This window comes from Nicotiana tabacum, chromosome 4 (assembly GCF_000715075.1).
Source record: "Nicotiana tabacum cultivar K326 chromosome 4, ASM71507v2, whole genome shotgun sequence".
In the NCBI taxonomy this organism is placed as follows: domain Eukaryota; kingdom Viridiplantae; phylum Streptophyta; class Magnoliopsida; order Solanales; family Solanaceae; genus Nicotiana; species Nicotiana tabacum.
In genome coordinates, this window is record NC_134083.1 from 82,446,758 (window position 1) to 82,474,733 (window position 27,976).

Genomic DNA, 27,976 nt, shown 5'->3' on the forward strand with positions numbered 1-27,976 from the left:
ATAGCAATATTATTATTATATCGTTAATGTTACTCATGTTAGTCATGTATTTGCAATATATTACCTTGGATGTTGTTGTAATTTTTTTTTACTAATATAAAAATTTAAGTAGTTTAATTCAAAATTCTAAAATATTTTTTCTATTAAAAAGAAGACAATCCCCAAATTTATTTTGACTGAGGCATAGTTATTGTTAAAGAAAAAAAGACATTCTTTCTTTCTTTCTCTTGTGAAGGTTCCGTTTTTTTTTATTTTTCTAAAAGTTTCAATATTATCTAAGTAAACAAAATCTTAAAATTCACTATTATAATTTTTTGGAGTCTCAAAATATTGAGGCCTAAAGAAAAGGCTTTAATAGGCTCCCCTTGAGCCACTTCCTTTTCCTTATTTAAAATTCGGATCAAGAAACAATTTTATTCTATTTCAACGGATTGCTTTGTTCTCTTACCGGATAGATGGACAACTTTAGTCAAAACAGCTGATCTTCGCGCAGACAAAAGAAGGGAAAGGGAAATGGACAGAAATACGAGGTGCCCGAAGATATTCTTGCAAGGGTCAAAACTCTCGAGGTTAGACATCTAAGCCTTTTATTTTTCAAAATTCTGATCAAGAAAGTGAGTAATTCTATTTCAATTAATAAAACTAGTGTCCTAAAGCCAAATTAATAACAGGCCTTAAACTTTTTAACCGAATACAAATATGAAAAAGCTAATTTTCTTTTTCCTTTTCACTTTTTCTTTAAGTATAATAGTCTTAAAAGACAAGTGTTTAACTTCACATACTAATATTATAAATTATATCGTTACTGTTACTTCAAGTTAATAAGATATTAGCTATATATTTGCAATATATTACTATTGTTTACCCAAAAAACGGTATAGTTGAATTTGTTCGTGGTTTCTAGACAAGTGAATTAATTTGATCCAAAAAGTAATGAAATAACTGATGAAATATAAAATACTTAGTCTTAGAATGTAGATGAAACAACAAAGTTAATGAGTCCGGGAAGAATGTTTCCGGGCACAACAATGATGAGATCAAAAGCGAGAGAATAAACTTGTATTAAAATGCTGTATAGAATATAATGTCAGTTAGCCAGAAAATTCGTGCCTTACAATGATAATTGAGCTCTCTATTTATAGTTATGTCTAGGGAAAGAAGTCTTATGATCATGCCCTTCTTTAATGTCAATTATGAGGGTCATTGATGAAGATGTAACGTTAGACATAAATGCCAAATTCCTTGTAGCATGCCATCATCCTTAATGCTGTAAAATATTCTGTATTAAATATTACCGGGCGCAAAACATTTACTACTCCTTTTATGATCTTTATCCCTTCCGGTGACAAGCAGAATAGCTATGTTCGGTGGCCATCTCCATCTTGTGTTCTATGTGTCCTTCTTTTAAGCGGCCACGTGTCATGTCATATTTTTCTCTATACAGATAGTCCCCCTGCTTTCCGATGGCATAACTTTGTATTACCGGAAAGTTGGTAGAAACACTCTTTTGGCGGAAATTACTATAATTCCTTTTGAAGGCCAGTGACGGTTGATTAAACGCCTGCCTCTCCGCATTTAATGTCCCGAACATGCGTCATTCCACGATTCAGCACAACTTTTATCGATTATCAAGGTAATCATGGCCATGAATTTAGCCGCCAAAATTTTACTTATACACATCCTCCTCCTCTTATATACTTTATAATTTCTCAAACTTCTAACTTGCATCTTTGTTTCCCAATTTTCTCTGATCTTCTTCGAACCAGAAATTTTTCTACCTTCTATTCCAATGGCTTCTTCTTCAAAACGTGCTAGATCTTCAAAGGGCAAGAATAAAACTGAGGATTATGTTCCTCTAACAGTGGGTTCCATCATCCCAAAAAGGCTTAGTACTTCGAAGGATCTTGAAGAGAAATTTCCTACTGCTAACCCTCGTACATGGGTCGTTAGTAGATAACCTTCTTCCATTCGCCTTTCCAGTATTCCTGCTATGAAGGAGGACTGTCGTTTCCCTGAGTTAAATATTATTGCTCCTGATTTATCGGAGAGAGTGACCCTTCCCAAAGAAGGTTTTATATATTTCTTCACGTATCCCTTTACTTTGGGTGCGTTTTTTTTAGCGAAGAGCTTGATTCCGTAATCGCCAAGTTTTGCCTTCACTACCAAGTGTGCTTGGCACAGGTAAGTCCTTCAGTGTTGAGGACGATCGCCTGCCTTCGGTGTTTGTGCCAAGAAACTGGAGAGGAGCTAACCCTAGCTCATATGATGAATCCCTATTCCCCCAAAATCTCCCGAGAGGGAATGATAAACCTTTTCAAGTGTGGCCACCATGCTTTACTACCTAGCATGGATGATGACAACAACTGTGGGTGGATGAAACAGTTCGTTGCAGTTGCCACCAGTGACATTATTCCAACAACGGCTTCATCCTTTCCGGTTTCTTGGAACCGCTCTCGTAAGTTCCCTTTAATAAATATTTTCCTACTAAATATTCTTTCATGTTCATATGGATCCTTCAACCTTCGTTTATTATAGCAACTCGATGGATCCTACCGGTGATAGAAGGCTTGGTCTGGTGGGTTCAGAAGATCTTGGACATCACAACGCCCGAAACTCGTTTGTGGAAAGAGATGTCCCTTAAATACGGGTGGAAGGCCAAAATTCATGGTAACTTTAAAGTACCTTGTTTCCATTCATTGTATACGAAGAACTTGGTTTAATTCTTCTGACTTGTTCATGATATTAGGTCTACCTGCGGGCTCAGTTGATGTACCCGAGTAGGATGTTTTGGATGGCCCTGCTGATGCGGCGAGGCTTCTTCAGGAGGCACATACTCGAATAGGAGTCTCCGAGCCTGCTTCGGGCGCAAACGTTTCTTCAGGGAATCCCCGGTCAGAGAACAAGCAACCAAAGAGAAGATGATCTTCTGCGGCCGGGGAAAAGAATAAGAGGGCAAAGGTTGCTGCCCCCGAGTCATCTCCGGTGGAGATGATGATTGGTCCTCCTTCCGGGCCGGTCATAGACACTATGATGATGAAGAAGCTAGTGATGAGGGAGCTTCTTTACATAGAAGGCGACGATCCTTATCATCTCAACAGGATGCTCAACCTGTTGAGACAGTCATACCAACCGAGGATGATGTCTCGGCACTTTGGGAAGAATTTGATTTGGTAGATAATGCCAACTCCCATTCTCGAGCCCCAATTGTTGTGCCTGGTACTGTGAGCAGAGTACCGAGTCCTTGCCGTCTTCGGTTGGCGAGCACCCAACATCCAGTGCTGCTTTTGACGTAGCTGTTTCTCATTCTTCTACCCCATCAGCTTCATCACCACCTTCTCCAACACCAGCAACTGCTACATCACTTCCATCTTCATCCACTTTTCCACCAGCAACATCATCTCCCTCGGCCACACTTGACCATGAAGAAGGTATCTCTCCTCCAAAGTCCCAAGTTCATGAAAAGTTAGGGCAAAATTATGTTGCCCCTTCTGAAGATCTACAAAGGATAGGGAGTTACCCTTTCGGTATCCACCGGGTGTAACTTGATTTCGAGGCCGGTGGAGCTTGCTAACTATCTGAAGCCTTTGGCTTCAAAGAAGGATTGGGAAAAGATTTAGACACTCTCGGAAGAGTGTTTGTTGAACAATGCTATGCATAACGCTGCAGCGGTACGTTTCTTTCTTCCTCTGTTATTTCCCCTACTTTTGAATGTGTTTGAGTTTTACCTCTTCTTGTTTTGCAGGCCAACTTTCTTACTTCTGAAGGCCTTTAAAGGTTGATTCGGGAGAAGGTAAGACTTACTTCTGAACGGGATCAACTTTTGTTAGAACGGGACCAAACCATTCTCCGTCTCTCAGAACTGGAAACCAGAGTTGCCAAGGCCGACGTTTTGGAAACTCGTTTGCAGCAAAGCGAGCAAGAAGTGATAACCCTCAGCCAAGAAGTTAGCCCGTTGAGGGTTAGATTTGATGAAGCCAAGGCTAAATGGGTTGAAGTCCAGGACGCCATTCTTGTTGCGACCGAGCGCGAGGCTGCCTCCACTGAAAGAGTGATTAATTTGGAAGCAACCTTAAACTCCAAAAGCGAAGAGCTTGCTGGTGTGGTGAAGAAACATGCCCAGTTGGAAGAGTAGTACAGGAAAACTATCGATCATAATAGGCTCTATAGTTCAACTGTCTGTAAGCTCGATGTCAATCTCAAATCTGTTAGGTCCGCCCGGGAAAACCTTTTCGCCGAAATTACTCGACTCAAAGAAGAACTCAAGCACTGAGTGGCTTCCCTCATTGTTGAAAAAACTTATTCCATGTATAGCATGAGGAGAAAAACTATGGAAGAGACCAAGACTGGTATCATTGACATTGATGCCGAAATTGCTAAGGCCCGAGAGCTTGAGTTGGTCGCAAAAAATGGACTCCCGGCGCAGTCTGACGCTTCAGGTTTTTCTTATTCCGGTTTTGAGTTTTCGAAAACTGAAGAGGGATCGGAAGGTGATGATACTGAAGACCAAGCTGGGGAAAACGTTGAGCCAACAGTGGAACCAACTCTCAGGGATGCAGATACTTCTCTTCCTCCTGATTTCGGAGACGATGCAGCTTAGCGTTTTCTATCTTTTTCTATTTTGTACCTTCATCATTCTTACGCGCCCTTGTAAATAAAAACATATTTTTTGCTCAAGTATCGTTTGAGTCTTATTTTCGTTTTGAATATTCATGCAAGTCTTTAGTACTTGCTTACGTATTCAGCGCATGTTGTTCTATTCGCACTTTATCATGTGTAATCTCGGATGCTTTTTCTTCGAAGCATTTTGGTTCCAAGAATTATCCCTTTTACATGAGGGTTTCAATAAGTATTTGTGCAAGATTATTTTTGCGTCTTTTTCGTATGCAGCTTCGGGTGTATTTTTCCCCGATCCATTATGGATTTCGGGCATTGATCCTTCTGGAACCAACCTTTTAACGTGAGGGTATTTATAAGATAGGGCCCTCTTATGTTTACGATGCTCTTGAAGAGGACGTATCCTATTTATTACGGCACAATTATTTGAAGTACTTGTTTAACTTTCAAATGGTAAAATTGGCTCATCGTTCAAACAAGAAACAAGATAAAAACAAAAGGATTTCATTTCATTTAATTCCTTCTATTTTCAAAAGTACATAAGCATTTTGCTATGCAGAAAAGAGATTGCCATGACTTGTGGCTATAAAGAAATTGCCATGACTTGTGGCTATCTTGTACAACTTGTTTCTACGGGGTTGGCTGCACAGTCCCCGGTCCCGATGATGTATTCTGTTCCGAATTTTTGTTCCCCGATTGACGTGGCACTCAATGTTGCCTGGCATTCAGTGTTGTCGTAACCTCATATCATTCCCCCCAGTGTTCGAATGCGAAGAATGCGAATTGGAACACTGGAAGCATTGTATCTTTGAACATCCCACCAATGAATTGCTAGGTAATCGTTCACTCAGCAACATATCTTGTTTCCCATTAGGAACTCATGTTATCGAGCGAAAGAATACCTAAAAATCCTCTAGTGATTTGTGCTCGTGAACGATCGGGTAATCTCTTTTCGGTAGAAAACTTAACTTACCGGTGGGAATTTGCTATCCAAGAAAATATTATTTAATCATCCCCGAGTGAAAACTTGCTTGTTTGCCTTGTTATCAAAGGTCTTATCACTGCTTCGTAGTATGCTTTCTGTCACTGCCTCGTTTAGAACCTTGCTAGAAAAAACTCAATTAGGACAAAAGCTGAACGAAGGGAAAAAGAGTGCAACACATACTTTCTGTTTGACTGTTATTCGTCAGAAGTAATATCTTTTGTGGTGAGCTACATTCCAGTTGTTGGGCAACTTGTCTCTGTTTTGGTTCTCCAACTCGTATGATCCTTTCTTAGTGATAGCTGAAACCCGGTAAGGGCCTTCCCATGTTGGGCCTAACTTGCCCGCGTTGAGTCCTCGGGTGTTTTGAGTTACCTTCCTCAAGACCAAGTCTCCTACTTTGAAATATCGAAGGTTTGCTCTTCGATTATAATATCGCTCCATTCTTTGCTTTTGAGCCGCCATTTTGACATGCGCCAAGTCCCTGTGTTCTTCGAGCAGCTCCAAGTTGATTAGCATTGCTTCGTTGTTCGATCCTCCGTTCACCTCAAAATACCTTAAGGTTGGTTCCCCAACTTCCACCGGTATCAAAGCTTTTGCGCCGTATACAAAGGAAAAAGGGGTCTCTCTCGTGCTTGACTTGGACGTTGTTCGTAAGGCCCATAGAACCCCAGGCAATTCTTCAGGCCAGCTGCCTTTTGCTGCTTCCAATCTTTTCTTGAGGTTTTGAATAATCACTTTGTTTGTTGACTCCGCTTGACCATTTGCGCTCGGATTATAAGGTGAAGAGGTAATCCTCTTATCTTCAAGGAACTTTGTAACTTTTGCACCGATAAATTGCGACCCATTGTCGCATGCAATCTCGTTTGGTATTCCAAACCTGCAAATTATATTTTTCAACAGAAAGTCGACAATTTCGCGTTCTCCTATCTTTTGATAAGGACCTGCTTCCACCTATTTAGAAAAATAGTCAGTCTAAATTAAAAGAAACCTTACCTTTCCAGGAGCCGACGGCAGGGATCCGACAATGTCCATCCCCCATTTCATGAACGACCACGGGGACATAACTGAATGCAAGGGTTCTGTCGGTTGATGTACTAGTGATGCGTAGAATTGGCACTTATCACATTTTTGTACAAAGTCTTTCGCATCTTGTTCCATACGAGGCCAGTAATATCCTGCCTGAACTAATTTGAGCACCAAAGAATCTGCACCTGAGTGGTTGCCGCATATCCCTTCGTAGACTTCTCTCATGACATAGTTAGCTTATGATTCTCCTAAGCACCTGGCCAAAGGGCCTTGAAAGGATTTTCTGTACAATTGGCCTTTCTTGAAGCTATAACGTGCAGCTTTGGCGCGCAACGCTTTTGATGCTTTGGGGTCTTCGGGCAACTTTCCATACTCGAGATAATCGATTATTTCTTTTCTCCAGTCCCAGACCAAAATAATCGAATTCACCCCATAGTAACCATCTGTGTCTAATGCTCAGTTCATCAGTTGTACTACTGTCCCTGATTCTGATCCTTGGATTTCTGTTGATGAGCCCAAATTTGTCAATGCATCTGCTTCCGCGTTATCTTCCCTCGAGATATGTGTTATTGACCACTCCCGGAATCATGCCAATATAGTCTGAATCTTTACCACATATTGTTGCATACGTTCCTCTTTGGTGTTAAAAATTCTGTAGACCTGATTTACCACCAGCTGCGAATCACATTTGATTTCGATGACTTCGGAGTCAAGCCCCTGGGCCAATTCGAGCCCTGCAATCAAAGCTTCGTACTCTGCTTCATTGTTAGTTAAAGGAATCATTTGGATGTCTTGCCTTAAGGTTTCCCCCGAAGGCATGATTAAGACTATTCAGAGCCCGGACCCTTTTACATTTGAAGCTCCGTCCATAAATAAGGTCCAAACCCCCGATGTCGATTCTGACACCATTATTGCCTCCTTGGCTGCTAGAGACAATAGTCCCGGACTGAAACCGGCCACGAAATCATCCAAGACTTGCGACTTAATTGCAGTCCTCAATTTATATTCTATATCGAACTCGCTCATTTTGACGGCCCATTTGGCAAATCTACCCGAGAGCTCAGGTTTATAAAGGATATTCCTTAGAGGGAAAGTAGTCACCACAACTATCGGGTCGCATTGGAAGTAGGGCCTCAACTTTTGAGCGGCGACGACGAGAGCTAAGGCCATCTTTTCCAAATGTGGGTAGCTAGTTTATGCTCCTGTTAAAATTTTACTAACATAATAAATGGGAGATTGCGTACCTTCGTCCTCCCGGACTAAAACTGTACTTACCGCAACTTCTAAAACAACGAGGTAGACTAGAAATGTTTCATCTTCTTTTGGTTTTGAGAGCAACGGAGGGCTTGACAAATATTTCTTCAACTCCTTCAAGGCTTGCTGACACTCCGGTGTCCATTCGAATTTGTTTTTCTTTTTGAGTAGTGCGAAGAAGCGATGACATTGTTTCGATGAACGGGAAATGAAGCTGCTCAAAGCTTCCAATCTCCTTGTGAGACTTTGGACTTCTTTTACGTTAGACAATTGATCTGGGATGTCCTCTATGGCCTTGATGTTGTCGGGATTTACCTCAATTCCCCTTTGAGAGACTAGGAACCCTAGGAACTTACCCGAATTGACCCCGAAAGCACACTTCTCGGGGTTAAGCTTTATATTATGCTTCCTCAGGATGTCGAATGTTTCTTGCAAATGCTTCAGGTGGTCACCTGCGTTCAAAGACCTAACGAGCATATCGTCTATATATACTTCCATAGTTTTTCCTATTTGTTTTTTGAACATCTTATTCACGAGCCGTTGATAAGTGGCTCCGGCATTTTTTAGCTTGAAGGGCATCACATTGTAATATTTGTTATAAACGAAGTCTTTTCTTGATCTTCTGGTTCATCTTGATTTGATTGTACCCAGAATAAGCATCGAGGAAACTCGTTAACTTGCTCCCGGTCGTGGCATCAATCATTTGATTAATATTTGGCAATGAGAATGAGTCTTTCGCGCGCACCTTATTAAGATCCTTATAATCTACGCACATGCAAAATTTATTATTTTTCTTAGGAACTATTACTACATTTGCTAGCCAATCCGGATATCTTACCTCTCAGATTGAACCAATCTTAAGTAAATGGGTTACCTCTTCTTTGACGAATTTATTCCTTTCTTCGGCAGTAGTGAGCTTTTTCTGCCTTACTGGAGGTGTGTTGGGATCCAAGATTAACTTGTGTACGACTATCTCCATCGGGATTTCTCCTCGTGCGACCATGCAAAAAAATCAGTGTTATTTTTAAGGAATTCACTAAAAGTAGGGTGTAATCCTGTTCCCAAATTGAAATTTTCTTTCTAGGAATTCTCCGAACAACACAACCTGCTTTAGTTCTTCTACCGTAGACTTCGTCGCAACTGTCTCTTCCACTACTTGAAAATATCTTGGTACCTGATATTGTTCCGACTCTTCTGTCCCCGGGTTATCTTCCTCTAGTTCGGGGGCAGGTGCCGGTTCCAGTAATTGCTATGACGCACATTCCTTTCCTTTGCTTCTGGAAACCGAAATTTCATTCATCTCCCTTGCTGCTGGTTGATCACTCTTTATCTGTTTGATCCCCTCAGGTGTCGGAAATGTTAACAATTGGTGATATGTTGAAGGTACGGCTTTCATCTCGTGCAGCTATGGTCTTTCCAAGATGATGTTATACCCCATGTCTCCATCTACCACTTCGAAGAGTGTTGTCTTCATTACTCCCTCAGCGTTCGTGAGCAGCAAAATTTCTCCCCGGGTTGTCATGCTTGCGAGGTTAAATCCGGCGAGGAGTTTCGTTGCCGGGATAATGCTTCCGGAGAGTTGAGCTTGCTCCAGTACTCTCCATTATATGATATTAGCTAAACTTCTTGGATCCACTAAAACACGTTTAATTTTAAAATCTAACACATTTAAAGAAATTACCAGTGCGTCATTATGCGGGAGTAGTAATTCGTCTACATCTTCATCCGTGAATGTGATATCGTCTCCCGGAGCCTCTTACTATGAGTTATCCACACTTTTGTCTTCTTCGCTTCCGTAAAGGTGACCCCGTTAATTTTATTCCCTCCGAAGATCATGTTGATCATTTGCTGTGGAGGTTCTTCTCCTGCTTTCGAGGTTTCCGTATCGCTCCTGTTCCGACCATAATTGTTTTTAGCATGATTACTCAAGAATTCTCTGAGGTGACCATTCTTTAACAGCGTTGCCACTTCTTCCCGGAGGTGTCGGCAGTCCCCAGTCAGGTGGCCGTTAGTGCGATGGTATTCACACTATAAATTAGGGTCCCTCCGGCTGGGATCAGATTTCATAGGTCTTGGGAATCGTGCCTCTTTAATACTCCTCATGGATGACACCAACTCTACGACACTAACATTGAAGTTATATTCTGATAACTTTGGGTAAGAAGAATCTCGCGACCCCGAGATTTCTCTATCCTGCAGCGATCTGTAGTTCCGGCCACGATCGGTCCTTCTATCAACGGTGAGCCTGTCTGTTGTTCGGAAGTTCCTGACACGACCTTCTGTCCGCTCGTAGAGAAAAAACCGTCCCATCGAAGTACGTCTAGCTGTGTTAATATCATCTTTCGTTTTTTCTTTGTTCTTCTTCCATCCTTTGGTCGGCGATGGAAATCTAACTTGATCATCTTTTATCCTTATTTTCGACTCTCACCGGTTGTGGACATCTGCCCAAGTCGTCGCTTGGAACTCGAGCAGACTTTCCTTCAACTTCTGGGAAGCGTCCAAACTTCTAGGATTTAAACCTTTGGTGAATGCTTTAGCTGCCGATTCATCCGGGACTGCCGGTAAAAACATCCTTTCCTTTTGGAACCGGGTGACAAACTCTCGTAATAACTCGAATTCTCCCTGCACGATCCTGAATATATCGGCCTTTCGGACATATACCTTCCTGGCACCGACATGAGCCTTGATGAAGAATCCGCGAGCATCTCAAAGGAATCTATGGAATGCTCGGGCAATAATACATACCACGTTAAAGCTCCCCTTGTGAGAGTCTCACCAAATATTTTCAGCAACATAGACTCAATTTCGTGAGGAGCTAAATCATTTCCTTTTACCGTTGTTGTGTAGGTGGTAATGTGCTCCTGTGGATCTGAAGTTCTGTCATACTTCGGCACTTCGGGCATTTTGAACCGCTTCGGGATCAATTCCGGGGCTGCACTCGACTTGTACGGTAACTGAATATACTTCTTTAAGTTTGGGCCTTTTAATACTGGTGGCGCGCTTGGGATTTGATCCATGCGGGTGTTTACTTCCTTCATGAACCGCAAGAGTTCATCCTTGAATGGATCTTTCTCGTTGTTGAGGCCGGATCTACTCCCCCCAGCCCCATCGGAGCCAACTTCGCCCCTAGGAGTGTTATTATCAACTCTCTTCGTCGTCTGATTTGCGGGGATATCAGGAGGAACTGGATCTTGCCTGTTTGCATTATTTGAGGCACCCGATAGCGCCTGCTTCAGTTCTGTCATAACCTGATCCTGTTGCGTGAGATGGCCTAGAATGACTGCATGTTGCTCTTGCAGGACCCTTATTGCATCCGCCACATACCCCTCATCAGCATCATTAGGAGTTGCCTCCCGAACCTATCGAGGGTACCGCCTGTCACGTTCCGATGTGGCAACGTTCCCCTCATTGCGAGTGTCACTGATTAAATCCTCGAAATGAGGTTGTTCCCCTTGAATTTTAGGGTTATGTGTGCCGTTAACAGTGTTATGTGCAATTTCTTTTGTGATTTTTGCTAAGACAAAATAATCAAACAAATTAGTAAAAAAGGCAAGGATTAATTTAACTATACGACCGTCTAGGCCCCACGGTGGGTGCCAAACTGTTTTTCCAAAAAATGGTACTGTTGAATTTGTTCGTGGTTTCTAGACAAGTGAATTAATTTGATCCAAAAAGTAATGAAATAACTGATGAAATATAAAATACTTAGCCTTAAAATATAGATGAAACAACAGAGCTAATGAATCCGGGAAGAAGGTTTCCGGGCACAACAATGATGAGATCAAAAGCGAGAGAATAAACTTGTATTAAAATGCTGTATAGAATATAATGTTAGTTAGCCAGAAAATTCATGCCTTACAATGATAATTGAGCTCTTTATTTACAGTTATGTCTAGGGAAAGAAGTCCTAGGATCATGCCCTTCTTTAATGTCAATTATGAGGGTCATTGATGAAGATGTAACGTTAGACATAAATGCCAAATTCCTTGTAGCATGCTATCATCCTTAATGCTGCAAAATATTCTGTATTAAATGTTACCGGGCGCAAAGCATTTACTACTCCTTTTATGATCTTTATCCCTTCCGGTGACAAGCAGAATAGCTATGTTCGGTGGCCATCTCCATCTTGTATTCTACGTGTCCTTCCTTTAAGCGGTCATGTGTCATGTCGTATTTTTTCCTATACAACTATGGATGTTATTGTAATTTTTTATTTTTTTTACTAATATGAAGATTTGAGCAGTTTAATTCAAAATTCTATTGTTAAAAAGAAGACAACCCCCAACTTTATTTTGATCGAAGCGTAGTTATTGCTAAAAAAGACAAGTCCTTCTCTCTCATATAGAGATTTCGTACTTTTTTTCTTTCTTTTTTTTTACAAATTTTAATATTATTTAAGCGTACAAAATCATAAAATTTACTATTATAATTTTTTTGGAGTCTTAAAATTATGAGGCCTAAGGTAAAGGCTTTATTGGCCTCCCCTTGAGTCACCCTGCCTTTTTTTCCCTTCAAAATTCTAATCAAAAAAGAGTTTTATTCTATTTTAACGGATTGCTTTGTTATCTTATACTCCCTCCGTTTCAATTTATGTGAACCTGTTTGACTGGACACGGAGTTTAAGAAAAAATAAAGACTTTTGTAATTTGTGGTTCTAAACAATTCAAAAAGAGGTCCAGAGTATTTGTGTGGTTATAAAAGCTTATCATTAAGGGTAGAATTGTAAGTTTAAGCAAAATTATTTCCAAATTTAAAAAGAGGTCACTCTTTTTGGAACGGACTAAAAAGAAAATAGGTTCACATAAACTGGAACGGAGACAACAACAATAACAACCCAGTATAATCTCACTAGTGAGGTTTGGGGAGGATAGTGTGTACGCAGATCTTACCCCTACCCTGGGGTAGAGAGGCTGTTTCCGATAGACCCTCGGCTCCCTCCCTCCAAAAACTCCCCACCTTGCTCTTGGGATGACTCGAACTCACAAGCTCTTGATTGAAAGTGAAAAATACTTACCACTAGAGAAACTCACTCTTATCTAAAACACTTAATCTTCGCGCAGACAAAAGAAGGGGAAAGGGACAGGAGTACGAGGTGCCCGAGGATATTCTTACAAAGGTCAAAACTCTCGAGGTTAGACATCTAAGCCTTTTATTTTTAAAAATTTTGATCAAGAAATTAAAGTGAGTTATTTTAATACTGGATTGTTTTGTTTATCTTATAGGCTATGTGGAAGAAAGACAAAACAGCTGGTGCCCCAAAGAAAAAAGGGGAAAGAGAAAGGGGAACAAGGTGCCAGAAACTTCTTGAAGCTGAACTTATTTGAAATATGAAGTGAGTGGTCAATGAAAGATAGACAACTTGGTGCAATAAGTTAAATGAAACTAGATGTAGTTTAAATGATTTTCCTAAACGTACGAGGCATTTGACTGTTCAAATCTTGTATTTAACTTTTATGCCATATATATCTATACTATATTGCTTTTTCTTTTTCTTTCTACTATATAGAAGCGTCCTAAAGCATTGGCATTACTGCTTCATTTAGGTATCTATGATTTTGATAGCAAGGGTTAACCTCGAAGGCCTACGTCCATATGCTATATTAATTGAAAATAATTTTTTCGTTGTTCCTTTCTACTTGACTAAGTTGTATTCCACTGATGCTGTCAGCTATGATATACTCAATTTTTTCTTTAGTAGGTTTATCTACAACATCTGGTGGTGCCCTCGTAGACAACAGCTAAAACCAGTCATTTTCTATTAGATTATTGTTTATAATGTTGAAAGATGAATTTACCTTAATCGATCAAACCACTCCATGTGAGTGCAGGTATGTTGATTATATGGATTCTATGATAAGAGTTATCTGATGACACTTGGTATTTACTTACCTTTTGGTTTCATTGAAAAGCTCGAATCTTTAAATATGCGTACGTTTAAAGTTATAAGTTTATGGCAACATCTTGAACTCCTAATTACATCTTTAACTCATTCATGAAAAAGAAGAGAATTCGTTGAGAGGATATTTATGAGGAAGTCAATTGGGTGAGAAAACAGTTTAGTAAATTTAGGCTTTTAAGTTGAAATCAGAATTTCAAATAGGTCAAATTTTAAAGGCGAATAAGTCAGATATCTTTTTTTGTTAGACTACATAGTCTCATATATTCCTATACGAGTTGTGAGGAGCCCGTGCTATATATCCTATGAATGGTGGAAAATTATAATGTTCAAATACTTGCGGTTAAACTGAAATCAGTTTCAGTGTAGCACTCAAAATTGATCAAAATGAACAAGTTGTATTAGTCAAATCAAAGGATTACTACTACAATTACTTCTACACGTCAAAAGTTAACAAGAAAAAACAACATTAATATCGAATAAAATCTACACTTTTACCACCTAATAACAAAACATAACTATGTTGCAGTATTTTAACAATTGATTAAAATCAAAAAGTTTTATTAGTCAGATCAAACGATTACTACTGCAACTATCACGAATGAATTCACTTTTTTTGGTCCCATCTCTTCCCCTCGCGCCCCCTTACTCCAAAGAACGGAGAAAAGCTGGATTCATCACCAATAATTGGTTGGATCTCTATTCACTCCTTCTCAACAATAACAAATACAAACATCAATATTCGCGGTATTGCTAAGGTATTAATCGACTTTCTTTCCGTCTTCTTTTCTGTCAGGGGTAGATGCCCTACATAATCTCTTTGCCTCTTTGATGGAGAAAATTTCTCTGCACAACATTACTTTCCAAGGTGACCAAGTAGGATACCTGCTAGAAACAGGGGCGAATCCACGGTATAAAATGTGGTTCACGTGAACCCGTGGTACTCGGGTTAAAGTATATATATGATGTACATAATTTGGCAAAACTACATATACATATTTAATGGAACCCAAGGTCAAAAGAGGTGAAGTGGTTCATTGGCTTTGGCGCCTTATTTCCACCAACCTAAGGTCAAGGGATCAAATCCCCCAACCAAAAGTTTTGTTTAATTTTTTTCTTAAATATTTCTTTTCTTTCTATTTCTACTAACGTAACTTTCCTTTTTATTCTTTAAATCACTATAGCAATCAATTCCCATGAAACTTCCCAGTTTTCACACGCATGAAGTTTACTCGATTTTCTCATCCCGAAATGTTGCACCCGTCTTTTCAGAATCCTAGATCCGCCTCTGGTTAGAAATACTAATTGTTATAACATCAACAACATAATATAAGGTGCTTATGTAAAATATTGAACCAGATGCAAGATACTCACAATCTTTAGAGCGCTGACTTCATGAAGTAGGAATCCAGTTACATTTTGCCTAAGAAAACCAAAAATGAAGAGAATATGTATACAATGGTAGTAGAAAGGGTAGACTTTGTCTCAAAACTCTACTGAATATCAGGAGAAATACTCATATAGAGTAGGGCAAGTTCTGATTCATTTTAGTCAGCAAAGGTTCTTTATATCTGAGAGTTCCAATTTTGGGCCTTTTCTCAACATTATCAGCACAATCTTGTCCACTTATATATGCATCCTAAATAGGAAAAAGCAAAACAACAACAAAAACATACCCACTATTATCCCATACCGTAGGGTCTGGAGAGGGTAGTGTGTACACGTACCTTAACCTATCTTGTGAGGATAGAGAGATTGTTTCAAATAGACCCTCGGCTCGGGAAAGCATGAGCACCACATTAATGAAAATATAAACAAGAAGAGAGTACCAAAAAGCCATATAAAAGTAGAATAAAAACAACAAGATAGTAAAGTGATCAACAATGAAAGAAAACAACGGTTACTCATAAAAATATATTACCAACAGAAAGCGAAACTGTGTGTCAATACTACTGCTATGAACACTCTAGAGTACCTACTCTACTACCCTAATCCTCGACTTTCATACCTTCTTATCAAGGGTCATGTCCTCGGTCAACTGAAGTTGCGCCATGTCTTGCCTAATCACCTCTCCTGGCCTCTTCTTTGGCCTACCTCTACCTCTCTGTAGGCCCTCCAATGTCAACCTCTCACATCTCCTCACCGGGGCGTCTGTGTTTACCAAACCACCTAAGCCGCTTTTCCAGCATCTTGTCCTCAATAGGGGTCACACCCACCTTGTCGCGAATAACCTCATTTCTTATCCTATCTAACCTAGTGTGCTTGCACATCCATCTCAACATCTTCATCTCTGCTACATTCATCTTCTGGACATGAGCGATCTTGACTGGACAACACTCAGCCCCAAATAACATCGTTAGCCTAACCACCACTCTGTAGAACATACCTTTAAGTTTTGGTGATACCTTCTTGTCACACAAAACACCATAAACGAGTCTCCATTTCATCCATCCCGCCCCAATACGATGTGTGACATAATCTCCCCATCCCCCTGAATAATAGACCCAAGGTACTTAAAACTTACTCTCCTAGGGATGACCTGTGAGTCCAACCTCACATCTCATTCCCCTACTTGAGTCTCGCTACTGAACTTACACTCCAAGTATTATGTCTTGATCCTGCTCAACTTGAAAACTTTAGACTCCAGGGTCTGCCTCCATACCTCTAATTGCACGTTCACACTGTCTCGCGTCTCGTCAATCAATACAATATCATCTGCAAATAGCATGCACCACGACACCTCCCCTTGCATGTGGCGCGTCAATACGTCTATTGCCAGAGCAAACAAAAAAGGTCCAAGTGCCGAACCCTGATGCAACCCCATCATAACCGAAAAATGGTCTGAGTCCCCACCCACCGTCCTCACTCGGGTCTTTGCTCCATTATACATGTCTTTAATCAACCTAACGTAGGCAACATGTACACCTCTAGCATCCAAACATCTCTACAAAACCTCTCTCGGAACTTTATCGTACGCCTTTTCTAAGTCGATGAACACCATATGCAAGTCCTTCTTTCTCTCCATATACTGCTCCATCAATCTCCTTACAAGGTGGATGACTTCTGTAGTCGAACACCCTGGCATAAACCCAAATTGGTTCTCAGAAATATACACACTTCTCCTCACCCTTAGCTCTATCACTCTCTCCCAGACTTTCATAGTATGGCTAAGCAGCTTGATACCCCGATAGTTATTGCAATTCTACGGGCATCTTCTTCGTTCTATATAGGAACCATCGTTCTCCACCTCCACTCTTCGGGTATCTTATTCGTTCTAATAGTGACATTAAATAACCTAGTGATCCACTCCAAGCCTTCCTTGCCCGCACTCTTCCAAAACTCCATCGGAATTTCATCCAGCCCGGTTGCTTTTCCCCTGCTCATCTTACGCATAGCCCCCTCAACTTCATCAACTCTAATCCGTCTACAATACCCAAAGTTACAATGACTCCCGAAGAGTTCCAAATCACCCAGTACAATGTTCATGTGCCCCTCCTCGTTCGAGAGACTATGGAAGTAGGTCTGTCATCTCCGACGGATATGCCCCTCATCCAACAAAACTTTACCTTCTCCGTCTTTGATGCACTTCACTTGGTCCAAGTCACGCGCCTACCTTTCTCGCGCCTTGGCGAACCTGAACAACCTCTTTCCCCACCTCGGCCCTTGAGTTCCTCGTACAAACGACTAAAAGTTGTAGTCTTGGCTGCCGTAACTGCTAGCTTTGCCTCTTTATTAGCCAACTTATAATGCTCCCTATTCGCCATCTTCTCCTCCTCGTCTAGACTTTTCACTAGCTTCAGATAAGCTGCTTTCTTGGTTTTCACTTTTTCTTGGACATCTCCATTCCACCACCAGTCTCCGTTGTGACCACCAGAATAACCCTTTGAGACCCCTAATACCTCTCTTGCGGCTTCCCTAATGCACTGCGCAGCCGTGGTCTACATAGCGCTTGCGTCCCCACTACTCCTTCATGCCCCCATAGTCAACAGCTTGACCCTTAACTCCTGCGCCTTAGCTTCCGTCAAGGCTCCCCACTTGATCCTATGTTGGCTATACATCGCCATTCTCCTCCTCTTCCTCGTGATCTCAAGATCCATAACCAGGAGCCTATGAAGGGTCGAGAGGTTCTCACTCGGGATGACCTTGCAATCCGTGCAAAAACCTCTATCGGACTTCCTGCAGAGTAAATAATTAATCTGCGTCTCGGTCACCAAACTCCGAAAGGTGACTAAGTACTCCCTCTTCTTCGGGAAACTCGAGTTTGTTATCACCAAATCAAATGCTCCAGTAAAGTCCAACAGAGACGTTCCTCCTCCGTTTCTATCTCCAAAATCAAAGCCACCATGCACATCATCATAGCCCACAGACGTCGCTCCAATGTAGCTATTGAAATATCCTCCTATGAAAAGATGCTCAGTATGCGGGATACCATGCACCATCTCATCCAAATCCTCCCATAAGCGCTTATTGACTTCCTCATCCAAGCCTTTTTGGGGTGCGTACGCACTGATTATGTTCAAATTAAAACCTCCAACAACTACCTTAATAGTCATCAGCCTGTCATTCACCCTCCTAACCTCCACCACTAGTTCACGGAGGTCATTATCAACCAAGATACATACCCCATTCCTGCCCTCACCCTCCCAAAATACCATAGTTTGAACCTGTCCATATCATGCGCCTTATCTCCTACCCAACTAGTCTCTTGTACACAAGCTATATTAATCTTTCTTTTCTCGAGAATCATCGCTAACTCTACAAATTTTCTAGTCAAAATTCTTATGTTCCAAGACCCCACTCTTAGCCTTGTAGCTCTCTTGCCCTCTTATCCCTGCACCCTCTCCCCCGTGCTGACACCCCCGAGGACAAGACCTTACCCTACCATCGTTCACCAAAGCCACTATAATCTAGGAGTCACTACGCAAGCACTATCCCGAAATTAAGCGACAAAAATAAAATGAATTACCTAAATATAATCTACCACTAAAGGTCGCAAAATAGGTGAAGAAAAAGAATAAAGGAACTAACGGGAACTATAATCTACAATAAAGGTCAGAAAAACATGTGAAGAAATAAAATAAAGGAACTAAATGAAACTATATTCTACAACTAAAGAACAGAAAAATAGGTGAAGAAATACAATAAAAGAGCTAAAGTGGGCTATAATCTATAACTAAAGGTCAAAAAGAAAATGTGCAAAACTAGAACAGTAACTACTAGGGGATATATGAAATAAAGATTCAAAATAAAGAAGTAAATAGGTAGCTAACAATATAAATAAGTAGGCAAAGCTATCACTAATGCAATTAATTTGGCAGTGCTATGGCAAATACTAACTAAGGATTCAAGAACAAGATAGGCAGGCAAGGAGATACAATTTTGCTAAAATATCAAGACAAGAGAGGAACAATAGAACCTGAATTGCAGCCCTTGAAGTTAACGAAAATATGGCTGGTGGTGATGGTGCAAGTAGTACACAGAAGATAAACTATGAGAAGGTTGCCTGACAACCAATCAGAAAAGACCAAATAGAGAGGCTCTTGAGCACACGGTGAAATGAACAAAACCCTAGAAAATACGGCTCAAATACAAAGACCTAATGGATTCCACCAACCCAAAAATCAACGCGCTTTGAGGAGATTTCTCAAGAATTTACCACCCACAACTTCAACAAAATTGTCAATTCTGGCAACTTCAACTCCGAATTGTTCCTTAATTTGGATATAATCAGAACCAGATTAGAGCTAAGCAATTGTGTGCATTTGGAGGTTTTAGATTGTGGATTATTGTTGCTGGTGTTCGAAAATGGTGAGAGATAGAGCCAAGAAGGGTATACCAGAAGTAGTAGTTGTTATATAGGTAAATTAAATTTCTTTTATAAACAAGAAATTTTCGATGGTCAGTGGCGCACGGCTCGAACCTCATTAGATAATGTGCTTGTCCCTCTACCCTTTTTCCCTTAAAATTTGAGCTTTTATCTTCGGCAAGATTCGAACCCGTGGCGTACACCATTTGTTGCGCTCTTACTACAAAATCAAAGCCCTCGGGCTATGTTTAGATTTTGTGGATATTGAGAAACAGATTTGCAGATGAAAATGGTATCCGTTATTAGGTATTCCTTAGCTTCTTGGGGATATGGACTATTAGCATTAATACTTTGACTTACCACTCCATATTTCAGGAATACACCATGTAAATACTGTAATTTATGTTTTAGTTCTGTTAGAGTATTATCTTCTTCGCAAGCTACCAATGGATGAATTCCGATAGTAATGCACATACATTTACGCGATACCACTTAGTCACATACGGAGGTCAGGTCACAAAATGCATTATCATATTTTCTCTTTGGAGTAAAATAATGCAGCTTGAAGGTACCATTTGCTTTCACTTTTTTCAAGTGTGTCTTTTAACAATTGTGATTGCCTATCTTCAGCACCATTTAAAGTAACCTAGCAAGAAGAAAAATAAAATTAAAAGTTTACTGTAGAAAGCTCGACAGCAAAAGGCTAACCAACTTACCAGCCTTGTTAAATATAGGCATGATAAAAGCAGTTTTCTTGAAGATCCATTTTTATTTTCTCGAAAACCAAATTCCAATCCAACAAGAAAAAATGAAGCAAGACAAAGAATCAGCTGGGGGAGAGGCTGAAACAGAATCCAGGAAATGAGGTAGCTATGGTACACAATAGGTCATAAGCCATTTCTGCACTCATAATTGTAGCAGTTTACAAACATCTTCATTCTTCTATATTTATCCATTTCGCAAATTCACATTAATGTTCAACGTTGACTAAAAAGTTAATATCCTGAATTTGAATATGAGGGAATTCCTGGCTGTATGTATAATGCCAAGTGAAAATATAAAAGCCAAATAACGTCAAAGAAGACAGTCGAAAGTGCTTATAGAACCCTGCTAACTGCCATGGTAGGAGGCATCACAACCCCCTTTTCATCCGAAATTACTTGTAACATTATCAAATCTAACACAATCCAAAATTTGGCAAAGTTAATATGACTATCAAATATGAGGCGAGCTCAGATTTCAGAAGTTATCTGATATATTGGTGTTGAAACTCTTAACTGTTGTATTGAAAGTATTATTCAATAACCTTATACTAGTTTGACGGATAAGCGACAAAGAAGTTGAAAGTGCATACTATTCACATGACAAGGAATCGCATTTGCAAATACTATCAGTTAGTGGAAACCATATGTCTGTTCGATAATGCAATCAATTAGTGGTCGAGTAAAGATACCAAAGCAACAAAATAGAAAGAAAAAATGCAGTTAATTTATAATTCTCAGAGACACCAATAATGCTAACAGGCACAGAAAGCCAATTAAATAGATAAAAGAAACAAGTGGTTTACCTCATACAATTCTGTATCCACAACTATAATATCTAAGCTTCCATGAGCAAAGTTGAATTGTTTAAGGTAGTGATTCATCCCTTGTCTTTTGAGAGCTCGAGTAGAGTACCTACAAGTTGAGGATGGCTGAAGGGAACCCGCAAAGACAATTCATTTCAAATGATGAAATCTAGATCTAAAAGGGGAAAAGTTAGTCCAAGAGAACAAACTATTTATTCATAGAGGAGCATACTATAGAATCTTTGTAGAACTAAAATGGCGAGTAGCCTGCCAAGGAAGGGGTCGATGGAGGTGTAAGATATCATTTCGTCAAATTGTAATTGCCAATTTAAGATGGATACTTTTTTGTCAGATAAAGTTGTGAACATGTATTTCTGTAGTAAGTTAACAAGCCAAACATCTTTTGCACAATAAGAGAAATTAACAAGACATGCCTCCTAATATAAGTTCTTGCATATTTAAACAACTTGGTTCACCAAAAGCTAAATTTCATCTCCTAATACTTTCTATCTTGCTTCTAATATTTTCCATTTGCACTTTGAGAACCAAAGTTTAGAGTGCTCTAAGCCAAAATGAAGGTACAAATATACAAGCACATCATATAAGTGAATGCAATATCATATTCAATCAGTAAAAGACCAAAAAACTAATTCTTGTCTTATTCATTTGCCAAAAAAGTTTGCACTTTCAAGATGGTTCACACCATCTGGAGACAAACTTTAAAGAAACAATTTTGGAAGAAGAACACCTTATGATTAAGCAAACTTTGAAGCGGCCAGAACTAATGAGTACTCGTGCTGGTCAACCCTCCTCATGTTATTCCGTTGTTTTCGACATCCCTGATGAATTCTGCTGTCCAATTTCACTCGACTTGATGAGGGACCCTGTGATAGTAACATCATGTCATACTTATAATCGAAATTCAATCGCTCAATGGATAAATGTGGCTCTCATTCCCAACTATGAACTAAAAAGTCTAATCCATCAATGGTGCCAAGAGAACAACATCCTAACAACAGAACCTACATTATCTCCTTCAGATTCAGAAGGTAGCAGCAGCAGTAAGATTAAGAAATGTGACAAGGCGATTGACTACATTTCTGCTACTAAAGCTTCCACAGATGCTGTGAAAATGACAGCAAAGTTTTTAGTTGGAAAACTGGCAACAGGATCTCCGGATATACAGAGACAGGCAACGTATGAGCTAAGATTGCTCATAAAAACTGGAATGGACAATCGCAGAATCATAGCTGAGTCTGGAGCTATTCCATTTCTGATGACTCTTCTTGGTTCCCGTGATACAAGAATTCGGGAGAATGCAGTCACATTATTCCTCAACCATTCAATACATGAGAATAACAAGATCCTGATTATGTTTGTTGGTGTTATCGATAGCTTAATTGAAATTCTTTAATGTGGGAAAACAATAGAAGCAAGAGAAAATGAAACAACATCAATATTCAGCTTGTCTGTAATCGACGAATACAAAGTAATCATAGGGGCACTTACAAGCATCTCCTTGCAAACTATTCTTCTTTTTCGGTCTCATTGTTAATTTCGTAAGCACATATAAGCATATTAGGAGCTGATAAATCTGCTGCTACGATCACGTCATCTAATGCAGTTACACGACCATACCAATCTTCTATATTTTAAAAGTTAAATTTCTTTCTTCGCAATGACCAGACCAATCTATCATGTGATAATAATTTTCTTCCAGGTAACATATATCCCAATGCTAACCGAAATTAAATAAAATAAATTTGTCGTAGCCTACACAAAGAAAACTCGACCGTTTCAACATTTTAGCAGCCAGAGTCTCAAACCTTTCCAACCTCACCAACTCCCAATTCATTTCCGGCCACCCCCTTTAAGTCAGCATCTATCTCCAACAATTCCGCGACATAGAGTCTATTTCCCTTTTTCCGATGTGCCTGTCTTTATTCTCTTTACTTCTCTTCGTTTATCCAATTTCCCAAACCTTAATCCAAATCAAACTCCGAAGAATCCAATAAAATATGTCAAGCAATTGGTTATCGCTTTTTAAATATTAAAACAAAAAAAATGCACCTCATCCTGAATTCATTTATAGTATCGAATTGCCATGAATCCTATGTCAGCTTTAACTAACAACTTAATTCATATATATTGTTCGTTATATGTCAGTTAATAAGCCAATTAGAGCCATAAATTTATCAAGATGAAACAGAAAGCTAACTAAAAGAACCAAGTCGAACTTGTCATCAGAGTAGCACACAACAACGAACATGACGTTCCAACAAAAGCAAGTATCATCTCTCAACAAAACTCGTAATTTTACATTTCAGCAGCGCCAACACAGAGAACAACAGGAGTAAGATAAATAAATCACCCAGCAACCGTAAAAAGAAAATCAAACTGCGCAAAATAGAGTGAGGAAGAGGATGAGCAGTTTGTGAGTCTAATTGCGTTGGCAACCACGTTTTACAAGACCTACACTCGTCGCTCTTTGAAGATACATATCCAGCACTGACTCCAATCCTATAAGAATGAACTCAACTCAAATTACATAGCTTTAATTCCAAACTTAAACGGAAAAATAAAGAGGGAACGACAGACACAAGGGAAGATTCAAGAATTGCATACCACGTGTTTGACAAAGCAATGTACACCCCAACACCTGATAGATGCGGCAAATAGCCAATCACAAATGGTCATCTTCTCCAGTATTGCTTTGTTGTGAAGAGATATAGTGGAAGCAACTTCGTCTTGGGTTCAAATCAACCACACCTCTCGAATACCAAAAAAACCCAGGAACAAAATCAACAGCCCACAGTATGCAGTTTTAATTCCAAACTTAGGGAGAAAACGAAGTGAAATTGAGAGATCTATACCTAAAGAATTTAAAGAGAGAAAGAGAGAGACCACGAGGTGAGATGATAAACTGAAGACCGTGTTGGCGCTTACGTGTTGAACAAAAGGGATGTACACCACAACAATTTTGAGCAACTTAGAGGGAAGATTTCCGAAAATAACCCTGAAGCAGGGATGAAAAATTCCAAAAATAACCCTGAAGCAGGACGACGAAGAGCACCTCAACTCCCGCTTCTAAATAAGTAGAATGTTATCAATTGTGAAGCTTCAACAACATTGCTGACCGTTATTTAAGCCATCTCCTATTGGCTACTACCATGTAGCATCCCATTAACTTCTTCTGCGATTTGTTCTCCCTTAGCTGATACATTGACACATCATATGACTTTTAAATTTTGGTGCATGTCTTCTTATAGTTTCGTTATTCAAGGAAGATTTTCTTGGAGATGCAGTTTGATTGTCTGAAATCCAATTTCCCGCCCCCTTTTTTGTTTTCCTGTGCATTTTTAGAAGTGTCAATTTGAGCCCAAACCCATTTAATTAGCGCAACTAGTCCAATCTTGGGCCGATCATTGATCTACTCATTTGTTAAATTCAGCACATCTTGATCCAACTCATCTCAGCTCATCTAAAGTCTGCTGATTTTTAGTCCAAATGATCCATGAATAACTTTGCTAAAATATCTTTAAAATAATTCTTTTTTATTTGATATGTTATATATGACCATAACAAAAAAAAAAAATTATTTGATAATTAAACAATTCATAAGAAAACAACACACATTAATTAAAACTTGATAAGAGTTGGGCGGGTTAAGCTATGACCCAAAGTTTAGCCCATCTTGACCTATCTCATCTCAGCCCAAGTAATTTTTGTATGGATCACTGACTCGCTGATCGCGCCCAACTCTAGTCCTAAAAAGGATAAGCGATCGCTGCAAATATAATCTGGTCTAAGAGTCGAAAATCGAATCCCACAGAAAACTAAGGTTTAACTACAATTGTTGACTATTACTAAGAAGACAAGTTCGAACAATTCCTAAATTATAAATATTAAGATTCTTATATCTAATTAACTAACAAATTAAAGTAGTAGATTAATAACTAAAGATACAACGGGTTGGAGAAAGGATTAAGGAGGTCTAGAGTTACGATTTTCCCAATTGTCAGAATCCTTCCCGCTACGTCTTCTATTATTTCGCCTAAGTATTCTCTATCGATCGTGAGTAATTTGGGTGTCGTAATTCTCTCTCGTGCAACTACCATAATTTACTAGACTACACTATCTGGCACTCTGGCACTAATTCACAGCTCACTACGATCGCACCAAGGTTTCGTTATCTCTAATCACGCCTTTAAACGCTCTGTATTGATCTCCCACATACATTAGGAGTGATGTTGTTCAACAACTACCTAAATATGTATCCTCTTTCAAGCAATACACACTAAATTGGCACAGTCAATTGATGGCCATTCAATCAACAGCAGTAAACACGTAGTTGAACAAATAGAGAAATATAACGGTTCAATTATATAAAAACATAACAAGAATTTATCTTACAAAAGGTTCCATAAAAACACTAGATAACAAATTAGCTATTCATAATAGTATGCAAAACTACAATACTAGAATTCCTAACCAACAATGAAAATAGGAAGAAGAAAGTGAAAAACTCATAGAAGAATTTTCCTCCTTCTTCTAGCCGCCCCCTCTAAAAAATAACTTTAAGAGGTATTTATAAGGTAGGGTTAACGTGTCCACGTCCAAAACTAAGGAGGAAATAAAATTGGCTTAGATAGCATTGTCGGCACGAGGCACTGTCTGGGGCACCAATATTTCTGCACAAGGCACTGTCTGGGGTACCAATATTTCTGCGTGAGGCACTGTCTATGGCGACAATGTTTCTGCGCGAGGCACTATATGGGGCGTCAATGACAGTACCCTGGACAATGCCTTGCACTGTCTATGGCCATGACTTTTCATTGCCTTGCACGTTTTCTTTTATTGCTCTATTTTGTAGCTTTGAGGTACCATTTCGTGTAACATTTCTCCATTTCATGTCCAAGCATTCCTACACGTGAAATAAGCTCTATTAAGCGTAATTATCGCATAAATTAGTATCTAAACAACAAGAAAGTAGGGTAAATAACGTCAAAATATATGGAATTATATCACGACATCATCACCCCACATTTAAATGTTGCTCGCCCTCGAGTCAACCAACCAAACACTCCTTCTTCAAAGACCCAACAAGCCACACATTTACAATATACTATACTTATGACCATGGCTGATAACAACAATTAAGCTCTAGCATATGCTGTCAAAATACACTTCTCGTACTTATGCCCAATTTCAAAACATCTAACATAGGAACAACATGATTATAACAATCCTAGCTTCGAAAACTAACTCAATGTCACAATGCACCCGAGGCTTGAATACTTAATCTAATAGAGAAGTCTAATAATATTACCGATCATTTGTGAAACTATTTGCCCTCACAATAAAACAAAAGAGTAAGCAGTCCTCACATCCAAATCACATGATCGAATATATTTTAAGGGCTCACACATGAAGAAACATCACTCACTCTCTCGAAGAAGTCACATGCAAGCAAAATGTACCATAGGCTTGGCTATTATGTAAGCATCTACTAATGTAGGCTCGATCGGTCCGAAATCAACTAGGACTTATTATGTTTGTAATGTGGGCTAAAGGGCGGGTATGATATATTGGTATATAGTGGCTAACCCTAATAAGTACTTTAACACATTATGTATTCAACTTTAAGCACAAAATTCCTTCAATCCGCTTCAATCATCACAAGATAGCTCACCCCAGAATATTTTTTCTTTTTCTTTATGCACTGCTTCAGATCACATCCACTAGCAAAAATAAGAAACCTTTATTTATTCATTATTCTTTCCTTCTTCTTCTTTTTTTTACTTTTACCTTGCCGATAGTGGATTTTTATTTAAAGCACAGGTGCACATTTCTTCCTTCTATTAGTTCCACTCAAAAGTTACCCAAGTTTCCTCATTACTTCTTTCTAGCGCTCTCTTTACAATTCAAGTGCTTTAAAAGGTATAAGAATCAAAATAATTCAATTAAAAACGAAAGGGAATAGGCATGTAATTTGAATGCCAAAAGAAAAGCTTATAGGCTCATAAAGGTAACTAGGGATGATTTTATTTGTGATAGACAACAAAACTCAAAAAGATCAAAGAAAGCCTAAAATTATTTTTCAAACCGAGCAACACCTAGGATTTCGATTCAATTCACATTCCGGGTAAGTTCTAGACCCAAATGTAATAACATGGACTATGCAAATAACTCACCTCACACATGGCACATGACTCCCTAAGGATGGTTTCATTCGGACTCTCAATCAAACAAGTATTCATAAAGCTAAGAGATATATTAAGCATAAAGCACAAAGTGAACACAAGTCAAGCAACGGAGACATAGGAGTTATACCACATATTATTCATTTTTACCAAGGCATCATCATATATTTAAAATTAAGGGATGGTAAAACACATGCCAGAACCTAAGTATGCAACCATCAAGCAAGTCAAAATGTGTGAATCATATTATTTCTTCTCCTTTATTTCATACATACGACACTAAAAATAAAAAAAATAAAAATTATTACCCGGTTCAAGTTACATCCCATGGAAAAGAACCGAGGCACGAAGAAAAACCACGGGGGATTATTACTACCTAGGAAGAATAAAAAGACATATTTTGTATTTTTCTATTTTCTAATTTTTTGTTTAGACTTTAATCCCTCAAGAAAACTGTCTAGGAAATCCATCGTTGGGAAAAGTCCAATTCTTTTTTTTCTAAAAAAAAATTATCAATTAAACTAACACAACTAAAATTGCATAGAAAATACCCAGACAACCCCCCCCCCCCCCCACACACACACACATAAAATTGTGCATTGTCCTCAATCCATAACATAAATAA

The 27,976-nt window shown here is 39.2% G+C and overlaps 1 long non-coding RNA gene across 1 annotated transcript; it reads left to right on the forward strand.

The window, feature by feature from the left end:
• Window positions 1-367: 367 nt before the first annotated feature.
• Window positions 368-13,329, forward strand: LOC107759458 (uncharacterized). Its single transcript, XR_001642198.2, has 3 exons — window positions 368-569; window positions 12,940-13,010; window positions 13,102-13,329. It is a non-coding gene; the product is annotated as an uncharacterized LOC107759458 (long non-coding RNA).
• The last annotated feature ends 14,647 nt before the right edge of the window (window positions 13,330-27,976 follow it).